General features: G+C 45.7%; 1 protein-coding gene across 4 annotated transcripts in view; it reads left to right on the forward strand.

The window, feature by feature from the left end:
- PPP6R3 (protein phosphatase 6 regulatory subunit 3) overlaps positions 1-12,774 on the forward strand; it is a 103,944-nt gene that overhangs the window by 2,963 nt on the left and 88,207 nt on the right. For 2 of the 4 annotated variants that reach the window (XM_036762652.1, XM_036762651.1), the window contains exon 2: positions 6,191-6,321. The exons of the other annotated variants lie outside the window; for them this stretch is intronic. The gene's annotated coding sequence lies outside the window, so the exon portion shown is untranslated. The remainder of the gene's footprint in view (positions 1-6,190; positions 6,322-12,774) is intronic. 4 annotated transcript variants of the gene reach the window in all.

Raw genomic sequence — 12,774 nt, forward strand, 5'->3', positions numbered from 1 at the left:
GCTGGTGGTCCCATTGGCCCGCAGCGGGGAATGTGTGGAATAAAGCCGGAACAGTAAGTTGGGTCCAGATTATGGAGGGGCTTGAAGGCCACACCATGGAGAGGCTATGGGAGGGAAGGCTGAGAAGGGTTTGGAAAGGGGTCAGAACCTGGTCAGGCTGGTGCATTCGAGCTCATCTCCGAAGATTCTTTGATTTTTGTTCTCCTTTTTCTTTTTTTCTGTGCTTTTTAGTATAGACTTGTTTTTGGCTACTTCTCTGTTGATGATGGATTTGAGGTTTTAAATATTCCTCTCTTCAATCTATTCACAGTTGTTTTTTGGCTTTTTCTTTGCAACCGAAGTGCTGAGACGCTGCTGCTCTTAATGAAGCGCCTGCTTGGGTTTGGGCTGCATGACGTGGATACTGCTGCTGTTTTCTGGTTCACACAGCAGTGGGATTCACTGGGAACTTACTGGAGCTGACCCCTGACTCTTGGGCCGCAGAGTTGCCTTGTTGTTTGTGGAGGGGGTTGATGAAAAGTAAGTGCAGCTAAGAAAGCCGGTTCCGTCTGCCTGCCCGGGACCTAGGTGGTTTCTCTCTAAATGTTGATTTCTGGTAAGTTTGTCTCTTGATCTAACCGAAGCTTGGTACGCAGTGGGGAACGTTGCCTGGCGTCTTCATTCCAAAATCAGTTCTTTTTGCTCCAATCGCGTCTAGCCGTCAAGCATGTGCTTACTCATTTAGTGATTTATTTAAAACAATCTTTTGACTATATCAAATGGTCATTGAACATTAAATTTGATCTGTTAATATTATGGTAAAAACATTTTTTGTAGGTATCTTAAAGCTTTGGCCTTCCTAAATCTATGTCTATAAAAATCCTTAAGTATTTAAAAAGTCATAGGTGTGGCTTACAGAATGGGCCAGGATGTAATTTTCTTTTTGGTTCTAGTCTTAACACATGCTCACCCTCACTGCTGTCATTAGTTGCGATGTGTAGGGAGAAGTTGAGTAAATAGTAGTTTGTCCCAAACTTTTGGGACATGCTGTATCTGAAGTTGTAAACTCTTAGAGCAGGCCTAAGTCCCTCAATTGCAGTAAAGCGCTGGCTTGTTTGGGCACAGCACACCCCGAAGAAATACACTGCCCACCAGCACGTGGACATCTAACTGTTGTTTATTTGCTAACAGCTGTTGTCTTTGGATTACAACCACTTACACTTTGAAAGTACCCAGTAAGACTTGTATTTTCCCATAAATAGCTGATGGTTTCTTTCCAATAGTGCAGGGAACCCAGAGCACCATTTTTGTTTGCTTGAGCTGCCTTGTACTTGAGGGTCTGCTCTGGGAACTCGCAGGATTTGGGAATATGGAGAGAATGCTGAGCCCCAGAGAGGTTAGGACTTGCCCGAGTCCCCCAGAGAAGGGTGGGAAGCCGAGGCCTTGACACCACACTCAACTTTTCAAGTCATGAAATCTGAACCAAGCTCAGTAGTAAAATGACTGGATAAAGGTGACTGTGCAGCTTTTCAGTTTGCACTTCCCTTTCAGAAGGCGTCTCTGCCCCTCCCCTCCTGGACTTTAGAGAGCTTTTCTAAAATCTCCTTAGCTTGACAGCTAGCTAGAGCACTTTAAAAGCTTTGACAAACAGTCTTATTTGTCCCCACAACAATCCTGTGTGGCAGATGCTGTTATTAATATCATTCCCATTTTAAAGATGGGAAAAGGGAGCCAGGCAGAAGTTAAGTGACTTACCCAGAGTCATACAGCTAGTAAGTGACTGAGGCAGGATTTGAACTCGCCTCTTCTGGGCATGTTCTGTCTGATCCAGTACTCCACCTAAGTTCATCTCAAAGGTCCAGACTAAGGGAAATGGTAACAGCATGGGGATGGAAGGGAAACTTTGTATCCAGGAAGACAACAGCTAGGGTAAAGCTGGAGGATATGGAGAGTGTCCGTTAAGCCACTGTGATAGCGAATGTGCTTATTACAAATTAAACCATGTGGTATAGACAGGAAGAGCTGGGACCCAGGCCTGCCTCTTACTGGCTCTGGGAGGTTGGGCAAGACACTGAGACAGGGTTGTGAACCCGAAGGAGGAAAATGACTGTTTTCATCCAACGTAATTTGTTTCCATTGTAAATCTGTGTATTTTATTTACGCATTTAAAAATACTGACTTCATCAGACTTCACAGAAAATGTTCAGAGCCCCAGCTTTGAGGCTAAATTGTCAAAGTGGAGCCAAGCTGCACTGGTGGAAGGACTTTCCTGACCTGGGAGTTTCTCTGTTCAGTGCTAGCTCAGCTAGGTGGTGCAGTGGTAGACTTGTAGGCCTGCAGTCAGGAAGACCTGAGTTCACATTGCCCCGGAGCAAGTTACTTAACCTCTGCCTCAGTTCCCACAACTGTAAAATGCCCCTATTTGCACTTACTTCCTAAGGTTGTTCTGAGGATCAAATGAGCTCATACTTGTAAAGCCCCTAGCCGGACCCCGGGCTCTTCCCCTCCCCAGCCTGTCCTTTCTCTGAACGCAGGCCCCTTTCCTGACATAATAGCATCTATTTTTTTCTATATTTACGAGTGGGGGGGGGGGTTCCTTTTCAATCTTTCCTTTTGAACAAGCTGCTGGTGAATGTACCTAGGTCTCTGATCTTAAAGAACCTTCACTTGACCCTGTGATCCCCTTGAGCCATAGCTTTGTTTTTCATCCTCCTTTTTTGGGTCTTTCTTTTCTTCTTCCTCATCACTCTACCCCTTCTGTCTTGTGAGCCTTCCCAGGTTGTGGCTCAGTCATCCTCGTTGACCTCTGCTGCTTTTGCCATCAGCTGTCCCCCTCCTGGGTTTTCAGATGTTGCTGTCTCTCTTCTTTCCAGGGTCCCTGGTGGTTTCCTCATCCCAGTCCTCTTGCACACTCCTACCTGCTTGTTCCTTCTTTTTCTCCTTTGCTGGATGTTCCTCGGGGCCACATCCACCAGCCTTGGGTGCCCCCCCCCCCCCCCGGCTCCCCATCTTCTCTTTTTTCCTCTGTATTATCTTGATAGGTGATCTCCTCTTCAGCTCTCATTTCTACACCGATGATTCCTTGAGCTCACCTCTCTCCTGAACCCCCTGCATTACCAGCTCTTTTTGGGGCATCTCCTGCCACATATTGGGGAGGCACTTCAGCCTCAGCAGGTCCAAAACAGTTCATTGTCCTTCCCTTGAACCTGTCCATCTTCCTAACTTGACTATCTCTCCCCCAACTGCTCAGGTTTTTTCTTACAGACCCTTCACTTGCACCTTTGTCCTGTCTTGTTTGCCTTCCCTTCTCTCCACTCATCCAGCCACTGCCCGGTTGAGGTGCGTGTCATTTTGTACTTCCTGCCTCAGAGCGATTCCTTGAACACCTGCGAATCCCTCAGAATCTTTCAGGGGAGCCAAAATGACGTCCGCAACACTACACCCACTGGACTTTGGACTTCCAGTCTCTCCATTCACCTTCCAGCTGCCAAAAGGATGTTCACTTTAACCACAAAACACTCCTGCTCAAGAAACCTTAGTGGCTCCTTTGGAATTTGAGGATGTGCAAGAAATTGCACGCTTGACCTTTAAAGTGCTGTGTACGCTGCCTCTTCTATAGTGGCCAGATTGCCTTGCATGCACTCCTTCACTCGGCACCCCTCTCTCTGGCCTCAGGACCTTTGCACCGAGGATTCTCTCCAGGCCTGAAGTGAGCTCCCTCTTTCACCTCCACCTCATCAGAATTCTCTCCTTGAGAACACAGCCCATCTGCTGTCTTTTATGGGAGATTCTTCCTAGTGATCATTTCTCTTGTCGGTGTTCTCTTACTCCTTGAATGAGAGAGAGAGAGAGAGAGAGAGAGAAATAGACAGACAGACAGACAGACAGACAGACGGACATGGACAGATGGTGAGGGGGAGGGAAGAGGGGCGTGGGGGTCTGTCTGTGTGTAGGTGTTGGTACCTTGGCTCAGCATCACAAGTGCCTCGAAGGCAGGGCCTTGCACCAAGGAGGTAGTTTAAAATGCCTCTTGGATTGGCTTGGAAGTTTGTCTTGTATTTGATTTATTTGATTTTGGCTATTTTAGTAATGCTTATGTTCTCGACCTGACTTGAATTAATGAGGTTTTACTGTACTTGGTTCAGCTGGCTAGCAGAACTTAGTAAGTGCCCACTATGTGCCAGGCCCTGGGGATACAAAGAGCACAAGGCAGTTCCTGCCCTCTAGGAGTTGGCAGTCTAATGGGCAGACGACATGCGAAGAAGATATAGTTGTTCACTCATTTTTTCAGTCCTGTCCTGTGACTCTTTGTGGCTCCCGATTTCAGAGTATATCCACTTTGCCCCCAGCTGCTGAAGGAAGTAGAGTGTGGATCCTGTCCCCCACCCCGCCCCGAGTGTCTCCCTTTGGCCCAGCAGTCTCAGGGGTGAGAGGTGGTGTGGCGTCATGCAGGAAGTCCCTTTGCCGTACTCTGCCCTTACTACGACCCTGGTCAGTCATTTGATCTCTTTTGGCCTTAATTTCTTCACCTGTAAAGTGGAGGTTTTTTGTTGTTCAGTTGTGTCTGCCTCTCCATGACCCCATTTGGGGTTTTCTTGGCAAAGACGCTGGAGTGCGTTGCCATTTCCTTCTCTAGCTCATTTTACAGACGAGGAACTGAGGTCAACAGGGTAAAGTGACTTGGCAAGGGTCACGTAGCTAGCGAGTGTCCGAGGCTAGATTTGAATTCAGGTCTTCCAGACTCCTGACTCTCAACTCTGTCCTCTGTGGCACCACCCAGTTGCCCCAAACCAAGATAATAGAGATACAGTAGGGGAGTCTCAGAAGGAAGGAGGCCTGGGGAAGGCAGAAAGTAAGACTTTAGTTGAGGAGACTTGGAGGAAGCCAGGAGGAGGAGATGAGGCAGAGACTCTGAGGCATGGGGGTGGGAGGGTGGAGGTGGGGGTAGGGGGCAGCCAGAAGATGGAGTGTCTTATAAGAGACTTAGTCAGAAGGCTAGGAGGAAGATGTGGGGGGAGTGGGGAGGGTGTAAGGTATAAGGAGCCTGGAAGGGAAGGAAGGGCCAGGTTGTGAAAACCAAACAGGAATTTTTACTTGATTGTGAAAGTCACGGGGAGCCCCTAGAGTTTAAGTTGTGGAGGACAGGCAGGTAGCACAGTGGCTAGAACACTGGGTCTAGAGTCAGGAAGACCTGAATTCAAATCTCACCTCAGATACATAGCTGACCCTTGGCAAGGCACTTAACTCCTGGTTTGTCTGTTTCCTCCTCTGTGAAATGGGGATGATATTAATACACTTTCCTCTGAGGGTTGTTGTGAGAATCAAGTGAGATAAGCACAGAGTAGCTTCTACACAATTGTTATTGTCAGTTAGACCCTCCCCTCCAGCAGCGACTGCAGGAGTCTAGGCCTGGGGTGGTGGGGCAGTATCAGGGGACAGAAGGGGGCACATTGGAGAGGTGGTGCAGAGGTGACCTCTGTGGGTCTTGGCAACAGCTTGGACATGGGGGTGGGGTGAGGAGAAAGATGGTGAGGGATTCATGATGACTCCCAGGTAGGGAGCCTGAGGGTCTGGGAGCAGGGTGATGTCCTTGACAGCTATAAGGAAAGTAGGAGGAGGGACACAGGGCTGGGGGCTAGGGGATGAGCTCTGTTTTGGTCAGGGTGAGTGTAAGACCTCTCCTGGATGTCCAGTCTGCGACGTCTGAAAGGCAGCGGGAGGTCTGCAGAGATTGGGACAGGAAAGGCAGATGTGAGAGTCCTCAGCCGTTCAATCCATGGGAGCTGATGAGGTCATCAAGTGTTGTAGCCTGGAGGGAGAAGAGCAGAGGCCCTGGAGGGATAGCCACTGTTAGCAGAGTTGGCAAGACTTGGGTTCCAATTCTGCCTGGCTGTTTACTAGGGACAAATCTTTTAGACTGTGCACTTCAGTTTGCCTCTGTCACAAGCCCAGATGAGAAGTTCAATGGGAAGTGCTTTGCAGAATTTAAAGTAGTAGTTGGGGCGTGGGGATGAGTAAAGACTACCCAAGTAGTGGCCTCTAAATTGGTGTAGGAGCCCTGGACTGTTGGCCTGAAAGGTCTTGAATTAGGCACCCCTTGAGGTGCCTGAGATGAAAGAGGTTTGTTTAAAAACAACATTGATTGATGGATGCCTTCTGTGTATCTCATTCCTTTCTGAATATTTCCCTGCTTCCTTCCCTCCCTCCCCAGCAAGCCATCCTTTTGAACAAGCTTAAAGAAGGAGAAAAGGAGATCTTCTGCCTGCCGCATCCGCCTTGGTCACCTTGGCCAGTCCTGCTTGATTCTGCACCCGTAGGTCCCTGCTTCTGCAATGAAGGAAGGTAGGTGCACCTATTCACCTCCCCCTTCTGGGAGAAGCTTGGGCCTTGTGCTCACAGCCCGATTTCTTGTCCTTTATCCTGCGTGGGTCAGCTTCTCTTCACAATGAATGTTCCATAGAGCTGAAGCTTACTTTCTTCAAATGGATTTCAATGAGCATCTTTCTAACTGCCTGCTTTGTGTGAGGCGTTCTGCTTCATGGTTTTAGATTGGGCTAAACCACTTAAAAATGTTAATGATTTTAAAGCAAATTTTTATCAAATAGAAGCTTCTAGTTTCTTAGGTTGCGTGCATTTCCATATTTCAAAAGATCCGCGATTTCCTAGCTCTGGATGCCACTGTCATCTCCCCAAATTAGAACACGAACACTTTAGCAGATGGTTACGTGAGTTTTTGTGAGAAATGAATGACCCAGTGACCAGCTGGTGGTGCTGCCCCTTTGGGCTGGGCCTGTGATCACTGTAGCCGAGCCCATCCTTGAAGGGGCCTTTCCGGTTTGTCAGGGCCTGCCAGATCATGTGCTCCTCGGGGAGGTGCTGGGGTCACCTCTGCCAAGAGGAGGCACCTGCATGGGCCTGGAGGAGAGATGTCCGTGGGTATTCACTTGTTCTCTCGTTGCAGGGGCATCCTTCTGAGCCTCAGTGATCACAGTGGCTGAGAGGAGAACTGCCCTGCGGTGGAGGCATAGGTGGCCTTCGACTTCCCTGGGCTTGTCCCCAAAGGAAGCAGCCCTAAACACTTAGGCTTTTTAGGTTCTTCTTGCTGTCAGACTTACTGCCACAGGACTCTTCTCACTTGTTTCTCATTTACGCTTTCTGATCTATTTTTGAAACTAGGTAATCAAGCTTGTTAAAATTCTATATAAACAAGCAAATAGACTTATGAAAGTTCTGCCCTTTAGAAAAATTATACTTTCTGTTTTTATATGACCACGTCTATCCCTTCTCCCTCTTAGCAAGTGATCCATCTCTTGTAACAAAGAATTTTTTAAGAGGAAAAAATCCTCTGTGTCCAGTGCCCTAGGACAGTGTGTGCGGCTTTCTGCCCCTGTGGGCCTTCCTCTTTGCTGAGAAAGGAGGGACGGCTGGCTTTCCAGCTCATTGTAAGTACGCACCTTTGAGATTGGGAGTGGGGTTCCCCCCTTTCTTTGATCTTGTCATGGTGTCAGGTCAGTGTCTGGGAGAGCTGTTGCCAATTGCTTTCCAGAATAGCTGGACTTGTTCCCACCTCCTCCGGCAGCATCCACTTGTGCCCGTTTTCTCCAGGCCTCACCCACATTTGCCATTTTCCTTTGTCACCTTGGCCAGTCTGATGGATGTCAAGTGGAACCACACAGTTGTGTTAATTCGCATTTTTCTGATCATTAGTGATTTCCATCTGTTTTTTCACCTGGCTATGAATAACTTGGATTCTTTCCTTGAGATCTGCCTGTTCGTAACCTTTGGACATTAGTCAGTTAGGGAATGGCACTTTTACATTTGAATCAGATCCATATAGATGAATGTGACCTTTGCCAGAGAAATTTGCTGTAAAGATTTTTTTTCCCCAATTAACTGATTCCCTTATAATTAATGTTAGCTTTGTTGGATTTATTTGTGTAAAAATTTTTGAATTCTATGTAATAAAAGTTGTACTTTTTTCCTTCTGTGATCCTCTCAAGTGTTTGCTTGGTGAGGCACTCTCCCCCCATCCATAGATCTGAAAGGTAACTTCTTCCTTGGTCCTCTCTCGGAGCCTATCTTGGAATGGAAAGGGACATTGTCTCAAGCTCATTTTAGTCAGACATCGCCCAGCCCAGTCCAGCCGTTTGCCTCAAGTGGTGAAGTTCCTTCACAAGAAGCTGGGATCTTTGATTACAGCTTTATTGGAGAGGCCCCTTTTTCTTTCTACCTTTGATTATTTTCTTTCAGATTCTTAAACTTTTGCTCCTTCAAGTGAATTTATTTTTTCTCATTCTGTAACATATTCTTTTGGTAGTGTGGCATGACACCAAATATGTAATTTAGGTAGTACTGTTATTTTTATTATATTGGCTTGGCTGACCCATGAGGAGGTACCATTTCTCCTGTCATTTAGGTCTTTATTTCCATAAACAGTGTTTTGAAATTGTATTTCTTTAGTTCTTTGTGTCCTACCACACTCCCAAGTATTTTATACATCCCGTAGTTGCTGTAAATGGAATTTCCTTTTTTATCTTTTCCTGCTACATTTTGTTGGCAACAAGAGAAATGTTGATGTTTTAAAAAAAAATAATATTTTCCCCCAAATATGTGTTAAAACAAACAATTTTTAACATTTTTTTTAAAGTTTTGAGTTCCAAATTCTATCCCTGCCTCCCATCTCCCCTCTTCAAGACAGTAAGCAGTCTGATATAGGTTATACATGTGCAATCTCCATATTAGTCATTTTGTACAGGAAGATAGAGAGAGAGAGAGAGAGAGAGAGAATAAAAAACAGCACACTTCAGTCTGTATTCAAACAATATCAGTTCTTTCCCTGGAGGCGGATAGTACGCATTAGTCCTTTTGGATTGTCTTTGATCAGGGAATTGCTGAGAATAGCTAAGTCGTTCCCAGTTCTTCATTGTACAGTATTGCTGTCATGGTGCACAACATTCTCCTGGTTCTGGTTACTTCACTTTGCATCCGTTCATGTAAGTTTCCAGGTTTTTCTGAAATTCTGCTTGTCATTTGTTATAGCACAGTAGTATTCCATCACAGTCATACACCACAGCTTGTTCAGCAGTTCCCCATTTGATGAGCCATCCCTTCGAAGAAATGCTGATTTTTATGTGGGTTTATTTTATACCCAACAACTTGGCTGAAGTTAATGTTTCAATTAATTTTTAGTCAAATATAGGGCTCTCTAAGTATGCCATCATATTTTCTGCAAAAAGTGATCATTCACCTCTAGGTCTTAGGATCAGTGATCTGTACTTTGTTGCTGCTCTGGCTTTCTCATTGGCTTTGGTCCCCCTTCTGGTGAGGCAGTGGAGTAGTGGGTGGAATTAATGGAGCAGGTGAGCCACAGGGTCTTTTGCTTTACGGAAGTGATCTATTACTTTAAAAGTTGGAAGATCCCTGCTCTACCAGCGTTTGCAGTTGGATTTGGGAATTGGTGCTGTGGAGTGAACTCCTGGGGCCAAACTGGAAGAATGAGGCCTATTTGGCCGCTCTTTCTCTTGCCGTAGACTTCTTCAGAAAATTCTTAGGATGGCCCCATATAATTGGCTCTCATAGCTCAAGACCCTCCTGACTTTCATTGACTTTTCATGGGGACAGTGTATTGTTTGGGTCTTGAAAGGGTTGTGGGTCTTCATCAGAACTGCTCCATGGCTCAGTATCTCCACCCGGCATTGAGAGGTGAGAAGGGTGGGACTCCTTCCTGTCCTGCTGTCTTAGGTGTTCTATACATAGTTGTCCTTGGCACTCAGTGGCTAAGTCTGGTAGATGACAGTGGTCCCTTGGATGATTAAGCGTGGCTTTGATCACCAGGTTACCTAGGAAGGATGTTGCCTCATTGTCCATAGGGTTCATGGGTTTAACTTGATAATTGGATATATTTCTAATGATGGAATTATTTGGTCAAAGAGTATGATTTACTTTTGTAACTTCTAATGTGTAATGTCAAGTTACACTCCAAAAAGAGTATATACATTTGCAGTTCCACCATGAACCTTATTAGCATTGAGTTTCTTTTCTTTTAATTATTTCTGCTCATTTCATGGGTATGAACTATAGAAATCTCCCAAGTCATTTCCTTTTCGGAACTATTATTCTTGGAATAGGATGGAAACCTAAATGTCGTTGAAAAAAATATGATCCATGTGAACTCAGAACTTTGGAGTAGTTGTGGCAATATTGAATTCTCATACCAAGAGTTAACAACAAATAATTCCTATGAAGAGAGAAGCTTTCAAGATGATCTAGTCACATCATATGCATAGTATAGGTTTTCTGTTGTTGTTTGTTTTAATAAAGTTTCACTTGCAAATAAGAAAATGTAATTTAGTAAAATGGTATTTTTTTCATGGAAAGACTTTAAAGATAGACTAATGGTGAGTTTTTAAAAGCAGAAAACTCTTCTGAGCATCTACATATTAAAGTTCTGGAATGAAGCCCTCCCCCCTCCCTGCCCCCCCAGTTTACCACAGGTATTTGGAGATGGGGGAAGAGAGGCAGGGCATGGGGTCTGGAGAGTATTTTCATGGTAGGAATGGTGTCCAGACAAGCAGAGTGAGTCATGGAGCTTGTGGGCAGATAGCTTGTAGGCAGTTGTGGAGACCAGAGGTAGAATTCTGGGTTTGGGCAACCACTAGCAAGTCCGTTTTGACTGAGACAGAGCTAAGGCTGGGAAGGTTGGCTGGGGCTGTGTTGGGGGGCTTTCAATGCTGGGGAAGCAGGCTTGATTTCCTCCTCAAAGGGGAATGGAGCCATTGAAGACCTAAGCAGGAGGGGCCATCATCAGGCGTCTTAGGAAGAGGGTTTGGAAAGGAAAGAGAGTGGAAGCAGGGACACAATTAGGATGCTCTTTGAGACCCATGAGAGGTGAAGGGGACTCGAACTAGATGAATGGAGAAAGGGGGAAGAATAGGGGAGAGATGGTGTGCAGGGAGTTGGCAGTTGTTTGGAGAGATGAGGTGGCAAAGGAGCAGTCTGAAATTGTGAACCTGAGTGTCCAGAATGTTGGTGATGCCCTGAACAGAAATGGGGAGATTGGCCAGAGGCTCTGTTGAGTTGGAGGCATCACTTGTTGGTGATGCAAACTGAGGAAAGATGGAGGCTACATGACATGAAAAGGTAGCAGGGGTAATTCAAGTGTCGGAGCAGCATCTAGCTAGCATAGGCTAGAACATTGGGCCAAAACTGAAGAGGAAAATGGGAATAATTCTTGTAACCATGGCGGTGCCTGCCAGACCGCTTTTCCGAAAGGTTCCACTCTGTAAAGTGGAGGTAGAGCTGGACTGCAATTCCCATGGAAAAGCCCGAGGGCTTTAGTGAACTGCAAGCTTAGTGATTCAGCAGACCAATATGTCAGCCACAGAGTTTGCAGATTAGGAGAAGTAGAGTGTCTGGGCCTAGGGAAGTGTGGGGGAGGACACAGATTAGAAAGTGAGGTAAGAAGCTCCCTTTTAGACTTGTTAAGTGTTAGGTACCGGAGGCATGTCCGGGTCAATGTCCAGTAGACAGATGGAGATGTGGGTCTGGGGTTCAAGGGAGAGGTGAGGGTTGGAAATCATTGGGGTAAAGGTGACCCGAGCCTAATGGAGACCACTCAGAGAATGGAAAGGGTTGAGCAGGCCCTGGACAGAACTTGGAAACACTCATTCTTAGGTGTAAGGAAAGGGGTCTGAGGAGAGAAGACTGAAGAGGAAGGATGAATGATGCAAGAATGATGGAGACAGAGACAAGGCCCTTAGTGAGCAGATAATGGTCATTGATAAGCTTTGTCCCTTCCTCCCCCCTTTCTAATTTATCTTCAATATTCTTTTTTTTTAATTCCAAATTTCCTTCCTCTAGCTTTTCCCCCATCTATTGAGAAGGCAGATAATAAGCATGTGAAGCCATATAAAACATTTCCATATTAGCCACATTGCAAAAAACAAACAAGTCTGCTTCCATGTACACTCAGTGCATCAGTTCTCTCTCTGGAGGAGGAGAGTTTTTCCATCCTGGGTCCTGTGGAATTGTCTTGAATCATTGTCTTGGTCAGAGTAGCCAAGTCTTTCACAGCTAATCATTGTTACAACGTTGCTGTTTCCATGTAGATTGTTGTTCTGGTTCTGCTCACTTCACTTTGCATCAGTTTATATGAGTCTTCTGAAGCCATCCATCACAATGGTATGCCACAACTTGTGCTGTTCCCCAATTAATTAGCATCCCCTCAATTTCCAATTTTTTTGCCACCACAAAAAGAGCTGCTGTAAATATTTTTATGCAGATGGGTCCTTTCCCTTTTCTTTGATCTCTGTGGGATACCAACTTAGTAGTGGTATTGCTGGGTCAAAGGGTGTGCACAGTTTTATAGCCCTCTAGCGGAGTTCCAGATTGTTCTCCAGAGTGGTTGCACCAGTTCATGATTCCACCAGCTGTGCATTAATGTCCCTACTTTCCCACATCCCCTTCAACATTCCTTCTTTTCCTTTTATGCCCTTTTAGCCAGTCAGTAACCTTTGTTTGGGATGGGTAGGTGGGTTAAAACAAATTTGGAAAACTCCCAAACAAAATCCCCTTAAAAACCTCATCTGTCAATCCTGCTTTTTTGATTACTCTTCTGTTTTAGCTTTTAGAACCCTGCTTCTGGGAGGTGTCTCCCATTCTCCCTAATCTTTACCGTGCCCCCTTCCCTTTTCTTGTTCTCCTCTTTTTACTGGGACTGTTTTCTATTTTGTTTTTGTATTTGGCTTCTCATTGCTTTGGCCAGGGTTCTTCACATAGTAGGTGCTTCTAGTTTGG

Source organism: Trichosurus vulpecula, chromosome 6, assembly GCF_011100635.1.
Source record: "Trichosurus vulpecula isolate mTriVul1 chromosome 6, mTriVul1.pri, whole genome shotgun sequence".
Lineage (NCBI taxonomy): Eukaryota > Metazoa > Chordata > Mammalia > Diprotodontia > Phalangeridae > Trichosurus > Trichosurus vulpecula.